The 19,714-nt window shown below is 49.7% G+C and overlaps 1 long non-coding RNA gene across 3 annotated transcripts in view; it reads left to right on the forward strand.

The window, feature by feature from the left end:
- Positions 1–3,715: 3,715 nt before the first annotated feature.
- LOC123282641 (uncharacterized) overlaps positions 3,716–19,714 on the forward strand; it is a 91,620-nt gene continuing 75,621 nt past the window's right edge. The window contains exons 1-2 of one of the 3 annotated variants that reach the window (XR_011499733.1): positions 3,716–4,513; positions 7,995–8,246. This is a non-coding gene — a long non-coding RNA (uncharacterized lncRNA). The remainder of the gene's footprint in view (positions 4,514–7,994; positions 8,247–19,714) is intronic. The other 2 variants (XR_011499732.1, XR_006522815.2) reach the window with 2 other exon arrangements.

Consider the following 19,714-nt stretch of genomic DNA (forward strand, 5'->3'; position numbering starts at 1 on the left):
GTGTATACACGCACACACAGACCCATACAGGCACACAGCCAGCCTTGTCTTTGCATCTCTGGTCCCCATAGGCTGGGGAGCTCCTGCTCTCCCCACCATGCAGTGCTCCATCCTCCGCCGCAACCCTCCAATCTGCAGGCGAGGTAGAGGCGAGGGCCTCCTTGGCCTCTTTGCAGGCCCAATCCAAAAGATCCTGACCATGGGATCATTCCTCTCCACTTCCTTTGATCATTTATATTGTTCTACTTCTGCCATCAGGTGGGGCCCCACTGGGCAGAATCAGGGGACTGTTTAGATGGTCTGATATCATCCCACAGACTCACTGGCCACTTGGCCCTGTCGTTTCATCGTTTGTTGCCACCTTAGAGTTTGGGTCCTGAGGGCTACAGGGGAGCCTCAGGGCTGCACACCAACCTTGCCTCTTGTTTCCCAGGAGATTGGCTAGAAATCGTGGGCTGCTTCTCCCTCACTGCTGCCTACCAAGAGAAGCCGAGAAGAGGAGCAGTTCAGCCATTCCTAAACCATTGTGTCACTCTTAGAAATGTAGTCAACATGCCCATTTGAACCCCCGACTCTTGGTCTTTCCCTTTTCGTAGCTTGGAAAAACACTTCGGTTTCCAAGCCAAACATTTCTCCACAGCCGTCTTCGTGAAGCACACACAGGGGTGGGGCTTTTGGCTTTGTTTTGATTAGTTTGTTCTAGTTTTTTTTCCCAACCTCACAGCAACATCCTCCGCTTTTCTGGGGCTGTGGGGGAAATGTCACTGGTGGCCTGAGCATGATGAAGAGGGCCGTGTTTGAATTCTGATTCGGCCACATATCGTATGATCTTAGGCAAGCTAATGGAAGGACAGCAACCACGGTCAGGGCTCCTGGAGGGCTGAGCGACAGAGTTCAGGTGCAAGAGTTCTATGAACTGTAGGTCACACGTAGTGTTTGTTTGTTGTTCTTGCTCATCACTGAGCCCACACAAGGTGAAGCCCCTGTGTTTGGGGGCTGGCCTTCTGGAATCCGTCAGGATGAGCCTTCCACTGTCCTCGTGCAAAGAGGGCATGTTTTTGGTTGGGGAAGTAACTCCTCCTGGGCTATTGGCTCATTTGAGTGGGCTTCCCAGGCACTCTGACTCGGCTCAGGTAAACACCGTGGCTTCCCAAACTTGACCATTTGCAGGGCGCAGTGAGAAGCTGAGTCCTGCTCCAATGGGTGCCTAATTGGCTCCCATCCATATACCCAGCATCCTCGGGGGCTTTCTGGGGGGATCTTGGAGGCCCACTAAGACCACAAAGCCCCAGGCCAGCCTCAGCAGCCATCTGAGAAGGCTGGCCTTGTCCAGTGTGGCTCTGACTCTGAGGGCTGAGCCCCTGCCATGAGTTTTTGTTCTATTCTCCGGGTTCCTGTGCTAGTTTCCCCTAATCCTCAGCTCCGTCCCCTCAGAGCCAGTGGGGCCCTCATCAGCAGCACTAGAGTCAGGCTCAGCACCCAAAATGGGCTGTACTCTTATTCCTAGACTGCCTTCAGCCAGCTTGCCATGCACCTTGATGGGTACACATCTCCCATTTTTCCTTATTTCTTTTCTGAAAAGAGCAACAAATGGTTTCAGATGCCTTTTAAAAGAGAATATAGGAGGAGAATTAGCTTGTACTGTATTATGTATTTGAGAGGCATTTTGACATTTATTCCAGAAAATTCTTTCGAATGTTTAACACCCATCGTCTGGCTGTCATAGCAAGGTGGCTGTCTTGGTTTGCTAGGGCGGCCATAACAAAGCCCCACAAGCTAGGAGACTTAGAACAAGAGAAATGTATTGTCTCCCAGTTCTGGAGGCTGTAAGTGAAGACTGAGGTATCAGCAGGTTGTTTCCTTCCGAGGGCTGAGGGAAGGATACATTTCAGGCCTCTCTCCTTGGCTTGTATACGCCATATTCTCCCCATGTCCTCACATGGTCTTTCCTCTGTGTGTGTCCGTGTCCTGATCTCCTCTTCTCATAAGGACACCAGTCGTATTGGATTAGGGCTCACCCTAATGACCTCAATTTAACTTGATTACCTCTGTAAAGACCCTAGCTCCAAATAAGGTCACATTCTGAGGCACTAGGGGCTAGGATGCCAACAAAACTGTTTCTGGGGGAAGTGAGGGACACAACTGAACCCATAACAGTGACTCTCAGAGCCCGGGCATCCTTAGCCCAGATGGAGTTCTTCTCTAGCTCAGGGACGAGAGCCTCACTCCCTCCTCAGAGTGGCTGTGGTGTTAATTTGAGTGGCTACTCCGGAAAAGGGAAGAACATTACTGCCCTCTATGCCAAGAGGAGGCTCCAGAGGTGGCTCTGAGGAAAGCACAGAAGTTCGACAAGGGGCTGATACCTCAGATGGTAGGGGCCTCTGTCTGTTCTTGGGGACCCAGGAGTGGCTCTGAGTGAGGACAGAGGGCAGGAACTCAGTCCACAGGCAGTGCAAGGAGGGCCTAGGACCAAGACAAAGATGGGGGCTATTGGGTCAAACATGGAAGCTGTGGAAAATCAAAATTGGGGACTCCATTGTTTTTCTCACGCTGAGTTTCCCAAGATGAGACTACAAAGAGAGTTTAAATGTAATCCCTTCAGCACCAGCTCCGTGACCGAGTGGTTAAGTCCACGTGCTCCGCTGCAGCGGCCCAGGGTTTTGCCAGTTCGGGTCCTGGGCGCGGACATGGCACCGCTCGTCAGGCCACGTTGAGGCAGCGTCCCACATGCCACAGCTGGAAGGACCTGCAACTAAGATATACAACTACGTACTGGGGGGATTTGGGGAGATAAAGTAGGGAAAAAAAAGATTGGCAACAGTTGTTAGCTCAGGTGCCAATCAAATAAATAAATAAATAAATGTAATCCCTTCAGATTGAAATGCTTTGCGCACGTTTGAAGGAGTGCTCTGAGCAGCCTGTTGGCCTGTGCTCTGTGGCCAAAGTGGATGGATTTGACTTGAGTGAGGGATAGCGAGTCTGAGAGAGGCTCAGCGTGGTGTTTATCTATTGGGAAACAGCTGAGCAGGGTTCTAATTTGTGGCACTGCTCCCTCTACAAGGCGCCCCTGATAGCCAGCCTGTTTTCCCAGGGGAGAAGTTGTTGTCCATAGCCTCCTAATGATGGAGAGAAACCAGGGAACAAGCTCTCTGACAGCCAGGCACAGCCAGCCCTACATCCTTAGAGAAAACGGTTTCTCTCCCGACTTGAGCTCTTCCTGAGTTAAGTTTATCATGTTGCTAGATCTTTATGCCCATGTGATAGGATCCAAACCACAGAGGTAGCAACAGTGAAAAGTGCTTTTTGTTATTGCAAACAAATCTGAAAATAAATTGAAAATGGTTCTTCCAAATCTCTTCCACAGTGGTTGAGATGATGGTGCTTTGTTTCTGTCTTCATCAATAGCAGTGCTGAGATCTCCTTGTTGGCAAGAATTTGCTCCAAATTCAGAAGATAGCCAGCCTTAGTAAGACCTTAGCTCTCACGTTAGTGTTTCTCATGTTTTTGTCACTTTTCCCTCTGGAGCAGAGTCATGAGGAAGCTTTCCTTGTCCTGTCAGCGGTGGGGCTGAACCTGCTCCGGCCCTTTCGCTCCTGGCGCATTCCAGCAGTTTGGCGCGGCACAGGATGAGCACGGCCCCTCCACGGCACCTCAAAACCAGACCAGCAAGGTCTCTCAGTGGCAAAGGCATGGCTCCAGATGGAGGATCTATTGGGCATCTTTGGCAAAATACCAGCTTTAGTGTGCCCTACACCCTTCAAAGCACAAACACAGACTGTGCGCGCTCCAGGGGCGGACCCAGACCTCAGCAGGGTTTGTGGTGGCAAAAGGCCCAAGTCTCTGGCTGATGTGGACACTGGTTTTCCAATCTCATCATTAGCCAGGGAGATCTGGCTAAAGGCAAGTGTGGGCCGAGAAGCAGCGGCGTCTGAGGTGCACAGGTACTTCCCAAGGACTCCCAGTTCTCGACAGATTGTAGCACAAGGCGGAAGGAAATGCGCTCGTTCTCCCACTCTCTAGGACCATTTGCTAGCTAACCTTGACATTGCCCAGAGTGTGGGCTTTGGGCCCAGCTCGGTAGGATCCTCTTGTTATCGTCAGCGTACCATAGAGGATTAGCAACTCGGGGGCTTGTTTGGCAACTTGTTTCCAACACAGATGCGTCTATTTTCAAGCAGGCCGCATCACAGCCTGGCCATTCTTGTAACAAGCAACCCAGTTGGCCTGCCAGGAGCCGCTCGTGCCAGTGAGGCAGTTCGCGAGAACTCGGCCTCTGGGAACAAACTCCAGGCGGACATCTGCCCAGCTGGAGCCAACGCTCTGGTGAAATGGACTAAGCTAGTTTATTGGGACTTTGCTGCGACTGAATACGGTGTTTTGAATGAGATTTCATTGAAATTTAAATCTCATTTGTAATGTCTTGAGGCTAAGACTTTCCAAATGGAGGAGATAAATGAGGTGGCTCATACCCCGGTGAGGAATGGAATCGCTGCCTTGAGTGTCGCAGACTCAGGTGGGTGGTTTGTTTGTTGAAGGTGGCTCTCTCTGGATGATTGCTTTGTTTTGTTTTAATGTTCTTCTGTAGCAGGTTGGGGAGAGGTTACCTTTGACTAAAAATGTTTTTTAAGAGCAAATTGCTTTTGCCATTAGCCTGTGCCCTGCGTCTGCCTGGTCGCTGTGGCAGCAGCCGGTATTCTTAAAGAGGCTTTCAGCTCCAGGGGGATCAAGCGACCAAGCAGTCCTGGATGATCCTCCCAGCTCTGATGTTCCTGAACTGTGTGAACCAAAGGTCAGTTAGTGGGAGAAAATATTTGTAAATCATATATTTGATAGGAGCCTTGTATCCAGAATATAGAAAGAACTCAACAATAAAAAGACAAATAGCCCAGTTAAAAATGGGCAAAAGATCTGAGTAGACGTTTCTCCAAAAAAGATATACACATGGCCAAAGGGCACATGAAAAGATGCTCAACATCACTAATCATTAGGGAAATACAAATGCAAATCAAAACCACAAGGAGAGAATACTTCACACCCACTAGGACGACTGATTTTTAAAAATGGAAAATAACTGTTGGCGAGGATGGAGAGAAATTGAAACCCTCATATATTGCTGTTGGGAATGTAAAATGGTGCAGTCACACTAGAAAATGGCCCGGCAGTTCCTCAAAAAGTTACATATAGAGTGACCATGTGATCCAGCAATTCCACTCCCAGGTCTGGACCCCGAAGAACTGAAAACATACATCCACACAAAAAGTTATACACAAATGTTCATAGCAGCACTATTTGTAACAGCAAAAAGTGGAAGTAACTTCAATTTGCATCAATGGATGAATATATAAACAAAATGTAGTAAATCCATATCATAGGATATTAATCAGCCATGAAAAGAGTGAAGTACTGAGACAAGCTACAAGATGGATGAACCTTAAATACACTAAGTGAAAGAAGCCAGACACCAAGGATTACACATTGTATGATTGCATTTATATGAAATGTCAACAACAGGTAAATCCAAAGCGGATTAGTGGGTGCCGGGGGCTCAGGACGGGGAATGGAGAATATCTTCTAAGGGGTACGGAATTTCTTTTTGGGGTGATGGAAATATTCTGGGGTTACGTAGTGGTGATGGTTGCACAACCTTGTGAGTTACTAAAAACTGTACACTTTCAAAGGGTGAATTTTATGGTATGTGAATTATATCTCAATTTTTAAAAATAGAATAACCAAAGTAAAAAAAAGATCAGTTAGGGCTCCTCACAGCAGACCAAAGAAATGCACTGATGGTATTAACTTCGGTGAGACCCAGGGATCTGCACCCTTTGGCCCCTGTTCTTTCCAGCTTCTAGAACTTGCCTTCTAAGGCCTCTTTGACCTTGGTCTCTCTGATAATCTGGGGATGGGGCGAGTGTAACATGCAGGACAGGGCTTCAAGTCTCCACTCTCAAGGAGGGACAGTGCTGAGGGAAATATGTGTCTAAAGAATTCTGGAGAGGCTGCCTAACTTCCTGGTTAAGGATGTGGGTTCTGGAGCTAAACAGTCTGGGCTTGGAATTCCAGTGTCCCACTCATGGCTGTGTGACTTGGGCAAGTCACTTAACCTCTCTGAGCCACTACATCCTCTTGTATAAAATCAGAGTAATCCTAGCACTCACCTCCCAGTACTGCTGTGAGGAATAAATGCATATAAAGCCCTTTGCACAGTGCCTGACATATGATTAGTACTTAAGAAATGATTACCTCCAGATGACAGAGATGGAGGCAGGGTGCCACAGTGGGCAGTAAACTAGAATGCTTGATTCAGGGGGTTCCAGTTTTTTCTCTGTCACTTACTAGCTATGACCCCGGGCAATCACCTTCCCTCACTGATCCTCAGTTTCTTCGTCTGTAAAACTAGATACTCATCCTGCTTTTTCACCTAGTCTAGCCTGCCTCTAGAGCCTCTTTTTTTTTTTTTTTTTTTTTGGTGAGGAAGATTGGCCCTGAGCGAATATCTGTTGCCAATCTTCCTCTTTTTGCTTGATGAGTGGTGTGTAGGTCTGTGCCTGGGATCCAAACCTGCTAACCCGAGGCTACCAAAGCAGAATGTGCAAACTAAGCTACTATGCCACCAGGCTGGCCCTCTCTGGAGCCTTTTTAATGAGGAAAAGAGTCCGTCTGGCTTGTGGGGAGGAGGTTTCCGTTTCAGAGAACTCAGCTCCATATGCCTCAAAATGGTAACTCCTGGGCCAGAATCTGCTCTTTTTAGTAGCTACACTCTGTTTCAGTGGAGCCTAGCATGGCCCAAATGCCAAGCGAGGGCAATCTACCAAAGCAAGGTTGCAGCCCAGCAGTGTAGACTCAGGTTCCAGTCCCAATTCTACCGCGGACGCTGTGGTCTTGGGTATGGCCTCTGCTTTCCCATCTGGCCAGACAGGAGCCTGGGCTGGATGGCGTCTAGGGCCCATGGAGCAGACTTCAGTAGCCTCTCTCTGGCATGCCACCATTCTCTCCTGCCTCCCCTCCGCTGAGGGCCCAGCCGAGCCTCTCTGCCGCGCCGGCCTTGTTGTTTGTTTTGATTCCCAGTCGGTGCTGAGGAGCCCACTTGTTCAGCTCTCATCTGAGCACTCACCATTTCACCCCACCCCGAAGCACTGAAACCTCTACACCACGGGGGAAGAGCGCTCTCTGGCTCTGCTCAACGTGCTTTCAGAGAAAAGTGCTCCCCAGCTGAAGTGAGCGTGATGGGGGATTGACCTAAATATGATTTTATTTGCAAGCCCCTCTATCTTGCCTGCAAGCAGATCCAAGCGGGGCTCTTCCTTTAAAAGTTTTATTGTGGCAAAATATATATAACATAAAATCTACCATTTTAATTATTTTTAAATGTCCAGTTCAATGGCGTGAAGAACGTTCACAGTGCTGTGCAGCCATCACCACCCTCCATCTCCAGAACTCTTTGCATTTTGCACAACTGAAACTCTGTCCCCATTAGGTACTAACGCCCCACTCCCCACTGTCTCCTCCCCCAGCTCCTGGCATCCACCATTCATCTTTCTGTCTCTATGAATTTGACTACTCTAGGGACCTCATATAAGTGGAATCATACAGCATTTGTCCTTTTGTGACTGGCTTACTTCTCTTGGCATAATGTCTTTAAGTTTCATCCATGTTGTAGCATGTGTCAGAATTTACTTCTGTTATAAGGCTGAATAACGTTCCGTTGTATGGATGGACCACATTTTGTTTTTCCATTCGTCCATTGATGGACACTCAATGGATGTTTCTCAAGTGGGGTTCTTTCACATAAGGTGTCCAATGGTGGACTGGTAGTGAGAGAGGGGTAGGCAGAGGCAAGGGAAAGGACCTACCCCAGGGCTCATCCCCCGCCCCTGCCTCCCAGTCCCCTTGCACAGCTTGGTTCTGGCTGAGGAGGAAGGAAAGCAGAGGGGCACTTGGGAGAGAAAGACACTGAGCTAAGAGTTGATGGACCCTCTCTCATCTCTCCCCAGCCAGGCAGCAGTAACAGGCTGGCCTCCCTCTGGAGCTTTACTGAAAGAGGGCTGCTGTGATCCTCTCTGTTCCAGAAGAGATTCCACCAAAACCCATTCTTCAATCCTTGATCCAGAAGCTTCGAGCCGAGTGACCTGCCTGCCAATTGGAGAGCAGCTTGGGACGATAGGAAGACTTTACAAAAGTCTCTAGTGCTGAGCGATCTGCTGGGCTGATGCTGAGGCTGGAAGGTTGAGAACAACAGTTCCCAGGTCAGTGTGTGCTAACACACCACAGCCATTACACAATTTGCAATGGACTTTGAAATCAGCCCATTGGCCAAATCTGAAATGTCCTATTAGATTTACCTTTGTTGAAGGGCAGCCGCCTCTAAAATATTTGCTCAGGATCTTGAATGTACACATATTTACGGAGTCACAAAAGCACTCTCCCTTCTTACATCCCTGTCCCTCGCCAGCCCAACACCCCGACCCCCACATCCACATCCGTAATTGATGGGTTTTCTGAAGCGTTTGCTCATAATACCTAAACTAAAGGAGTGTATCCCCGGTGGGTCTGTCCTGTGTCCTACGGCCCCCTTTCCCATATTCAAGACAAATGGGGAAGTGGTGGCTCAAAGTTCCCAGAGTTACAGCCCATGTTTTGATAAAGTACAATTATTCCACCTTGGGATATTTCAGTTCATCTGGGAAGACTTTCTATTATGGATTGTAAGTAGCACGAGCATTCTACCTGATGAGCCCAAATCCAGACACGAGCTGCTAATTTTCCGATGAAAGCATCAGGGCTGAGGGCTCTTTTAGCTCTCAGAGGCCCCACATGAGGTTCCTCAAGGTAATCATGATTAAAAAGAGGGTTCAAGGCAGAAACTTGACAAATCTAGGCAGGGCTAGGCCTCTGGGTAAAAAAAGCAAAATGTTTCTCTTCTTTGGAGAAAATGTTTGATGGTCATGCCCATCAACGGCTTCCATGGCTAGTGGTTCAGATGGCTCAGTCTCCTCCAGGGAAGGGCTAGAAGGGGGAGGATGCACTAAGGGCCAGAAAGCAGGGAGCCAGGTCTCAGAAACATTTCCTGAGCCCCTACTGTGGGCCCAGCACCATGATGGGATTGTGGGAGACCAGGTCGCCATGATGGATTGGATGAAGATTGGGAAGTAGACTGGAAGATAAATGAGTGAGGCAAGTGCCTCAATGCTGTAACAGGCCAAGGACTCTGAATAGGGCCCCATGCAGACCAAAGGTGGGCACAGGAGCCCTGGGCTTTTATTCTTCCTGGTCCAGTGCCAGCTCAGAACAGGGATGGGTGACATGACTGTGACCTGCTTTTGGATGTCTCCTCTTGACACAGGAGAGATTCACCCCAACTCCATGCATCACATTTTCTCTCCCACCTCCTGTCCAGGATCTTTATTATGAACACCCTAGGAGCAGGAAATGAGATGGCATTAGACAGCAAATCTACAAAGGGGACTTTTCCTCTGGCCACTCTCTGGGGAGGCTGATGGGGTGAGGAGGCTGATGGGGTGAGGGAAGAGGAAATGCAATTTCAATGGCCCCTCAGAGTCTTTTAAGAAATTTTAAAGAACTATTGAGAAGTGCTGGGGAGGGGGTTAGTGGTAGAATGTGCAAAGAGGTAAGGGCACCCCTGAAAGGAGTAAAAATCACCCTGTTAGGCTAGAATGTAAATACAGCCTTTGCATTAATAAAACACTCAATGAAATGAATAATTTAGTCTAGCCATGCCTTTTGTTTTGATCCTAAGTGGGAAGACTGCAGCAGCTCTTAACAAATGGCCCCCAGTGACTTACTCGGTGGCCAGGACATGCCCTGAGTGGTGGACTCAGCCCCCACCCAAGCCTGCAGCATTCCCAATTAACACTTTTCAAAATGGAATTTAGGGTACTTTTTTTCCTTCTTCCTAATGAGGTTTTCTTCCTTCCCTGCTGTCTTGCTACAAAGCTTGATGCCGTCTGAGTGTGTTCATATGGTGCTCGAGTGCGTTATCTGACCTTGATTGGTGTTTGGGGAGCCGGTTAAATAGATTACATGGGGGTTACCTTGGCAACTGTCTTCGCTGATTTAGCAATACGGTTCATTCTTGGACACAGGACTCTCGGCAACTCTGAGATCCCACCGCTGCGTGTTAATCATTAACACCAAGTTGGACCTCGGCTCTGCCAGGCAGCAGCCAGAAGAGGCTGGGGAGGTGCTGCTCAGTCTTTTTACCTACGATTGAGGTGGTCACCGCAGGGGCCCTAAATGTGGGACCACAGGAGAAAGAGGTGGCCACAAGCCATCCTGAGATCTGTCTGTCCCTTTGACCATGATCCTCAAGGGTTTTGAGAAAGATCACACAGCTTGGTCCATCGGGCTACAGATGGGCTTGTCGTGGAGATGCTGCCCATGCCCACTTCCTCCCTAGGCTGGCAGGATAGCCATGCTGGTTGCAACCTGTGGCCAGTTTGCGCCTCCCCTTGTCCCATGGGGTGCGTGGAAGCAGAGACTGAGGCTCCGTGGCGTGAAGGCTCTCGTTCCACTCTGCCCCTCACTCATGATGTGACTTTGGGCAAGTCGCTACACCTCCTGGAGCCTTGGTTTCCTTTTTGGTACATAACATGGAACAACAGTACTGCCTCCCTCCTAGCACTGGTGAGGATGCATAAAGCACCTGGCACCCAACCAACGCTAGTGATCATTATTGCCGGCTCCGGGGCTAGCAGAGTGGGTGCCTAGTCATTGTACATTGAAATAATTTTAATTATTTAACCTGAAGCCAAAACTCACCCTGTGACAAATAATTATTAAGTCCAGTTTGTGGATGAAACTGAGGCTCTGAGTGGCTAACTAGTCCAGGTTGCACAGCTGGTAAGAGACAGAGCTGGGATTAGAACCCCAGTCAATCTGATCCCTGCCTTGGGCTCCAAAGGAGCGTCTTCCCGCGAACAGCCAGGTGTCAGGGCCAGAGGCACCCACTGCTTCCCTGGAATGTGCATCAGGGAAGTGGCCCCTCCCTGAGCTGGTGGCTTGAGGCCCAAGAAAGGAAGCAACTAGAGAATTAGCCCACCAGTCCCATAGCCTGTCTAAACTGACAGACATCAGATGACAAGGGACAACGTGACCACACAGCCAGAGACTTGCACGGCCCCAGAGTCTTCGACTCTTCAGCTGTAGGGGACTGTTCCTTGTCTACTCAGCACCGACAGGAATACAAGAAGGTTCTGCCTAATAAACCCACGTTCCTGTAAAGCACTTCACGATTTACAAAGCATGTTCATGTCCACGTTTTCTTGACTGATCCAACAAGCTGGGGAGGGAATGGAGCAGGAACTCATCTTCCTATTTCATTAACGAGGAGCTGAGGGCAAGAGAATTTACCTCCTTGACTGTGCATCTTCTCTACGTGCACTCACGTTTCACTATGAATAGCCATGCCTCAATACTAGCAGAGGTGAAAACAGGCCTCTAAAAGGACAAATAGTCAGTCAAATGGCCTCCCAAGTCTTGGAGCTTGTGACTGTCCAAGCTAGGAGTGCCCTTAGAGAGCAGCCTCTAAGCTCCAGGTCCTCGTCCTTGTTCCCCGGCTTGTCAGGGCTGCTGGCAGATGAGGTAGGTTGAGTGTACTTTTAGAAAAGAGCTTGCACTGCTTTTGCAAACCTCACGTGCCCACTGTCCCCCAACCCATGTGGTCTGGGGATAGAGCACGGGCCTTAGAGCCAAGCAGAGCTGAATTCAAACCCTGACTTTGCTATGCACTCACTTTATTGTTTCCTCCTTGAGATCAGTTTCCTGGGATAAAAGCTACTTTCCTGGGTTGTTATAAAGCACAGAGACAATGTATGCAAATTACTTTATCATGTAGGTAATGGAATACTCTTGATTTTTTCTAGGAACAGTAGCATGAGATCTGTGTTTTAAGAGCATGGGAACTGCTACGAAGAGGATAGAATGGCTGTCTGGGGGATTTAGCAATAATCCAGGCAGAAATGATGACGGCTTAGACCAGGGTAGTGCCAGTGGACATGAAGAGACGTGGGTGTATTCTGGACATTTTTAGGACGTGGAATGGAACAGACCAGATGAGAGAGAGGGAGAAGTCAACAACAGCTCAACCTTGGGACTTTACCCACCGGGTGGCTGGTGGTGTGACGGGCCACGTGCAGCGACGGAGAGCCCTGAGAGGAGGCAGGTTTGAGGAAAGGGAAGGGAGACGATGAGTTCAGTTTGGTCGGACGAGTCTGTAGGGCATCCCCGGAAGGTGTCTAGGGTATGATTGGTTGTATAGACTCTGAGGCTTAGAGCTGGAGCTAAAGCTGTGAGTGCTGTCAATGAGCAGAGAAACATTAATTGAAATCGTGGGGCTGGGTGAAATTGCTCAAGGAGAGTGAGAGCAGCAGGGAGCCCTACAAGTTTTAGGCCAGGGAGTAACATGATTGTATGTGCAATTTAGAAAGGTTGTGTCACGAAATGTGGAGGATGGATCAGAGGGAGAGAGACCACAAGCAGGCCACATTCCGGGAGTTTATTGTAGGCCAGAGACGGTGGCGGCAGTGGGCCTGGAAGGGAAGAGACAGGCTCCAGGACATGGAGAAGAATGGACCGGACTCAGTAACTGGTTAGCTGTGGGAAACGAGGGAGAGAGAAGTCAAGGATGACTCCCAGGTTTCCAAATTGGGAGGCAGGGCAGAAGAGGGGCCATTTACTGAGATGACAAGGTCTGGAGGAGGAGCAGGTTTCAGGGGACACTGCTAAGTATGAGGGGGCCTGTGGGACCTTCTGGAGGAAATGTCCACAGCTGACACCCGGTGCTCAGGAGAGGAGGCCATGATAGGGTCGCGGGCAGCCTGCAGCAGCAGCGTCAGCCCTCACCTGGAACCTCACCTGGAACCAGACGATGAGCTCACAAAGAGAGAGGCCTTCGCGGGGCAACTGTGGGCAGCATTCAGCCCCTGGAAAAGTTTTACCATCTTGAAGCCCCCATTTCCTGATGAGGAGGTGGTAGTTTGCCGGGATGTCCACACCACTGCCTGGGCAGAGGCCACATGAATTGGTGGGTCACTTACCAAAGTGAGAGTGTGAGATGCGCAATGCCCTGCTTCAGGTGATGTGGGGAGAGGCCAAGGAAGCTGAACACCTGAGGCCTGCTCCACCTCCAGAAGTGTCCACTATGAGCAGAAACAACTCTTCCAAACTTCCAGTGAGTTCTGAGGTCTCTCTGTCCGGGTAGCTTGTGGTTGCTTCCCAGAATCTCCATATTTTACATTTCGGGGCACCCAGCAAATGCTGCAAAGGAGTTTGGCTGGCAAGAGAGTGATGGGCTTTGCCACCTGCAAATGTACATAGGTTTAAGAAAGGGCACGAGGAGGTGTTGAGGGCTCCTAGCGTGGAGGCAGGGGGAAGGGAAGAAAGCACTGCCGTGTGCAGCGCACCTCACGTTTCCTAAGCACTTCCCTGGCCATTGGCTCTTGACATCCCAATGCCTTTGAGGCAGGCAGAGCGAGAACTATTCTCACCGTTTGACAGCTGGGGAATTTGAGGCTCAGGGCAGGGAAGGTGAGTCCACAAGGATGATCCAATGAATCCAGTTCCAGAGAACTGACGCTGGACCCAGAACTCCTGCCTCCCAGCCTGGTGCAGCTTCCATTTCATCATTTGGCCCCAGGCAGTGGCATGCTGGAGCTGGTCTGTACTGGTTTTCAAAGATTATCATTCAATGTTCGGAAATTTTGGAGGCAGCTAATAGTTGACATCACGTTGGTAGTTTGAAATCAGCCACGATGCGTTTACACCATGGAAATGGACAAAGGCTACCAGCACATCACTGGCCCCAAGGTCACTGCAGACCCACCTTGCAGCACCTAAGGCTGTGCCCACTGCCCGGGGGCTGTGAGTTATGGTTTCGTCGCTGCGTGCGAAGGACGTCCCCCCTGGAATTAAATGATAAAGGGATTTGGGGTAAGCACTCAGGCCTGAGCCTTATAAAGTGTTTCCAGCACCTGTCCCAGGGACGTCCAACTGGTCATGCTGACTGACTGCTGAGATCAATAACCCAAAGAGAACTTACCTCCCACTCGCCACACCGAGTCTTCAAGTATGAGTTAGAGCAAAGACGGACTCTTTGGCATGGGGTCTCGTTTCACTTCCTCTCTATTATTTTGGATATTGAACACATCTGGATTGGCACTTTAGCCTGACTTAGATCATTATGGAAAAGGAGAAACATGTCAACACCAAATCCCACGGAGGGAGATTCAGGGATGGAAGAATCCCAGCAATGAAAGGCGGCATTTAAGAAGGAAATCAGAGCTCTACAAAAAGAGCTATATTATTCACCGTACATCATCTTATTCCGTATGTAAAACCAAAATGGCAGGTTTGTAGGCTCTTGGAGTGAAAGGAGTTACAGAGAAGACAGTTTCTGCTGTTCACTCTTAAATAGCCGTTCTTGCTTGTTAAAATGTAAAATTTCCAGATCTAAATGTCAGAGAATTCTAGGAAAAATTGCAAAACCATTACTTCATAAACATGTAATTGTGCTATTACTGCTAAATGTGATGACATTCTATAAATATCACAGTTCAGGCCTCATAGTCTATAAATAAACCCAGTTAATCACCGGAAATATATTTTATTTCTTGAATTATAATGGAGTAAATTACAGAGTCTCCATTTTCCAGTGGCAGAGTCCACTCCCAGTTTTGCTGGTATCTTTTCCTCTGCTTGGGCTCCTCCGGGAGCTATAAATACTCTCCAGCAAGTACTAGGACAAGGACAATGGGGGGAGGGGATCAGTGCCACTTGCCAGAGCCCCAGCCTAGAACCCCGGGAAGTGTTTAGACTATGCTACTGAGGCCTGTCACCCAACACTGGGATAGATGGGGCTGGCATGCCTGACTGCACTGCTCAGGGTGCCATGTTAGGGGTGTGTGGGCAGCTGATTGGATAAGCATGGGAGGCTGTGGACCCGGAAGAGGATGGAAGGGTAATCTGGAATGACTTCTATTCAGCACCAAGCCAGGCTGGAGGGGCCACTCGGGGGGAGCTCCCCAGTGTTTGATACTAAAGTATCAATTCTTCCCCAGAATCCCCTGATTCTATCTGCCTGCTATGAATACCTCAGTAGGCCGCAGACTTGGCCGTTTTGTAGCTTAAACCATGTCTTCACTTAAGCACTGAAGGCTGGTGCGTGGTTCACTGCAGAATAGAACATACTCTCTCCGCCTCCCTTGCAATACACACATCAGTGCCATAATGAGATTCGATCAAGAAGTTGGACATCCTTTGTGGTCTCCAGGATTCTGGGGCCAAGGAGCCTTATCATCAACTACTTGCTTTTTCTGGGCTTCAGTTTCCCCGTTTGTAAAACTGGAGGGCAGGAGGGCTGTGGTGAGATAGAACTGTAACTGAATCAGAGGAGATTCCTTCCAATTCTGACATCGCCTTGGGCCATGAACTTGGGCAAGTCTTCTCCCTTCTCTTGGGCTCAGTTTCCCCAACTGTATTGTGGAAAGGAAGAGGGAGACTCTTGGCCATTTGGCCGATGCTTCAGGCCTGCACCATGGCTCAGTCAGTCAGCCACGTCTTCCAGGGGAGCACCCTGGAATCCCACTCTCTGAGCACACAGCTGGGTTATGATTATCGTTCTAGAAAGACTTTTCTGAAAGCATTATTTATGTCTATATTATATTATGTCTAACCCTACGCTGACTCAATAAAGGATTGGTGGGTAGGGTGAGTATTGTCCCACGTCAATAAAATAGGAACACTGAGAAAAAAATAAAGAATTAGGGGAAAAGGGAAGAAACAAACCTGATACTACCAAAGGTTAACGTAATTTGGGGACTCCTAAGCATAAAATTTAGCCAGGAGCTTACTGGCAGCCAGAGCAAAAGAGAAAAAAACATGTAGAACTCCAGAGTTTTCATCATCAGGAAAAAGAAAGCATATTTTTATCTTCAGAGGTTCCAGTAGCCTCAAATTCAGAAAGAAAGGCATATTTTTTTTACACCTGGGGATTTAGAGTTAAGATACTCAGTGGAACACTAGTCAAGAGTTCCAAAGCAAATTCAGAAGACATTCATAAGGCTGTTTCTAAGACCACTTTTTAACCAAGCCCAGGGCTCAGAGCTACATAGCTGCAGTTCTGCCAGGGGCTGAGCTGGCTGGCTCCCCAGCCATTTTGGTTTTGAGGTCAAATGTGTTGAGATATGGCTGTCTTTGAATGGTGCCTGGAAATAGGGTAATTGCTTCCCCTTGACAAATGTATCCTCTTCACTTTCGGTTGGTAACTGGTAGCAGTTTGTTTCAATGACTGGAGTCAGTCTGCATTTGAAAGGATCAACACCCAGCGGGGTCCTATGGACTGAGACGGGTAGGAGACATGCGATCAGGCCTCAAGGGGCTTGTGCTCAAGGCGAGGGAGAAGACTTCTCCCAGGGAGCCATCCTGTGGTGTCCCAGAGACGCCAGCCCTCCTGGGAGAAGGATTGCTTCTCACTACTCACTGCTGACCAAAGCCAGAGGCGGAAGGAGAGGCTGGCAGAAGTGTCAACAGCACTCCTGTTGGTGAACAAGGACTTGGTAGAGGCTTCCACCCAGGGTGGACAGCAACTGGATGTTCACAAGGCTTCACTCACGGTGCCTTCGCAGTTGGCTCCATCTTGCCTCCTACACGGGACACTTACAGGGCCCAGGGAGTCCGGGCTCCTAGGATCTGAATTTCATGTGTCTCAATAAGATCCTGAGCCCATTGGCTTGGAAAAGTGATATGAACAGAAGGCCTTTGGTGACATGGGCCTGTAATGGGGCCGTTTTCCCGTGTCATTCAATCTTTGTCCACACGGTCACATGCTCCCTGAGATCCATTCCACAAAGCTGTTCTGAGCATCTACTCCATCTCTGTGCCAGGGAAAGAAAGATTGGGGCATAAATGAAGCAGTCACTGCCATCAGACTTCACAGTCTAATGAGGCAGACAGCCACGGGAACAGATCATCCTAACAATGTAGCGGGAAATATGAGAAGAATCCTAAAGAAGGAGTTGGAGCCAGATGACTTGGTGGGCAGGGAGTGGCAGGCCATGAGGGCCAAGTTGTTGCAGGGCCAGATCCTGCAGGGCCTAGAAGGCCATTCTAAGGGACTCAGAATTTATCCGGAGGACAATGGGAACCCGTGGAAGGGTTTGGAGCAGAGAAGTGATATGGTCAGGACTATGTGTGGCTCACACCTTGGCTGCAATGTGCAGGAAAAGCTAGAGTAGCAAGCCTTCCCAAGGAAGAAGTGTTGGAGTGGACCCTAAGACATCCTGCAGGTAACATGGCTCTTCTGTTGATTGAATGGGTAGGAAAAGGCAGGGCAGCTCTGAACTTGTGTGGACTCGTGCCACACCTCGCTGGTTGTGCTTAGGCAGCCATAAATGGCTCTGAGACTCCTGTATCTCACGGGCACCGCCCTTTCAGCTACCCAAATGCGTCACCAACGCCCTCCTTCTGCTCCTTACCAAAGCCCTGGGAGACTTGGTGGGCAGAACTTAAAGCACAGGTCAAGGGCCCTACCAGTCACTCAGCTAGTCAAGACAGTCAAGGGATGGCGGAGCCAGGGTTCACTTCCAGGTCTTCAGATACCGCAGCCGGGTCTCTGGCCCATTTTGCCCTGCCACTAGGTGTCAGCACCCTCCTCGTCGGGTGTGCCCCAGTGTGTGAACCCAGAAAAGTTGGGAAGAAATTATTTAGGAAATAAACAATTCTTGAAGGCAAGGAGCGCGGTGTACCGGTTAGCGACACTGGCCTCTCACCTCATCCCCCACTCCCTTCACTGTCCGCCACCAGCCTGCCGCTCTTGCGCCTCGCTCATGGAGGATGATGGTATGGGTGTGGGTCTGTTTACTCTCATCCAACTGATGCCCTTTTCAGTTAGAAAATATGAGTGTCCCCGGAGGCCCAGCTGGTTCTTTGTTCTCTTTGTTTGGAAATTAGTTTAGAGATCAGCTAGCAGATTAAAAACCCCGTATCAGATCTGCCAAAATCTCTTGCCTTCCAGATTTCATTTCTGCTCCTTCAGGAAATTTCTGCTGTTCTTTTAGAATGATGGATTTTCTTCCTGTCCGACTCGGGGAGAAGATGTCTCTTCTTACAGAGGGGATTTGGGGAGGCTCTGTGCTGGGGGTGGTGAGGAGCTGCTGCAGGACTCATTTTGCTCTCCAGGTCTGGGGCCTCAGCCAGCCTCATCTCTGAGGCAGCCCCTCTTGCCCCCACCTCCCTTCTCAGTTTGCTCTGCTTCTCAGCAAGGCTGTCCCTGGCAGCAGCCCCTTCCCCCCATCCTCCCTACCCCAGCCTACCCCCATCAAGCCCTCCAAGGGTGGCAGAGGGTCTTAATGCCTTTGTCCTAGGGATCTGAGAGGCAGTCTGGCCCTCTGCTAGGTGCACCATCCCACGGTGCCTGAAGTGGGAATTGGATGGGCACGATGCATGCTGCTGTCTAAGCCTTTGAGCAAACTCACTGCACAGTGTCCCGAGCACACAGTGGAGTGTCCCACTAGCCAAACACATATCGCCCCTCTTGGCTGATTTCTGGGCATGGTGGTGGGAAAAGGCCGCACTGGCCACAGCTGCTGCTCCAGCAGTGGTACGCTCTACAGAGTGATTCCCGTGAGGCGTGGGGTTCACAGCAGGCGGGACCTGGATGCCCTGCAGCTTGTGGTTCCCTCTGAGAACCACACTCAGACGGACAGGGTACAGTGACTGACCAAGGACCCAGAGCAAGTAAGATGCCGAGCTGTGATTCACACTCAGGTCTGTCTGGTACCAAAAACCAAGACTTGTTCCACTATGCCACAGGTGGACACTTATGACCACAGGATGGGTGCCAGAATCTATTTGCAGACTGGCCGGCCTTCTGAGGGACACCCTAATGCTAAGGAACAGCAAGGAGCTGTGGATGAGGTCTCCTCAAAGACCAAACGCAGGAATCACCCAAGAGACTAGCAAGTATGGATCCAAACAGCTCAGAGGGCAGTGGTGGTGCTGGGTGCCAAAAGCCCAGAGGTTGTAAGTTCACCAAGGAAGGCACCAGTGGAAACTTGTTACCTCTTCCAAGGAGGTTTGGGGCAGAGGCTGAGGCCCTTGTGGACAGGTGAGGCGAGATGCCCAATGGAGAACCCGTGAGAGATGGGCAGAAGGTCCTATTGGGCAGGCACATAAGCCAGAGGTCAGAGGCTCAGCTGCATCCAGTCCAGTCCCTTCCTGCTGAGCAGCTTGGGCTCCCTCATCAGTAGAGTGAGACTACAAACCTGCCTGACAGGCTGTGGGGGGGATTCAAATTATGGAGAAATACACTGTACATAGGAAGACACACTTCCAGTTGGAGGGACAGTTAGCTAATCAGTCACACAAGGAATCTACTTGAGCCCCTGCTACGCACGCTTGGCTGGGCTCTGAGAACACTTCCCAGCTGAATACATCCAGCTCTCACCCCTCCATTCTCTCTGCAAGAGAAGATATGCCTCATGGCCAGAGAGGTAGAAGATTCTAGGCAGACGTGAAAGCAGCTCATTGAGTTTTTCTGGATTGAAGAGAAGCCTTTGGCTGAGACAGGGACTTTGGGTTCTTTGGAGGCCCTTCTCCCTCTCCGTTGGGGTGACAGCGTGGGATGGATTGGGGCTGAGGCAGTGCTGACCACCTCTAGGGTGGGCTCTGAGTTGAGTAACCGGATGCGCAGTCCCCCAGC

The sequence above is a fragment of the Equus asinus genome, chromosome X (assembly GCF_041296235.1).
Source record: "Equus asinus isolate D_3611 breed Donkey chromosome X, EquAss-T2T_v2, whole genome shotgun sequence".
Classification (NCBI taxonomy): domain Eukaryota; kingdom Metazoa; phylum Chordata; class Mammalia; order Perissodactyla; family Equidae; genus Equus; species Equus asinus.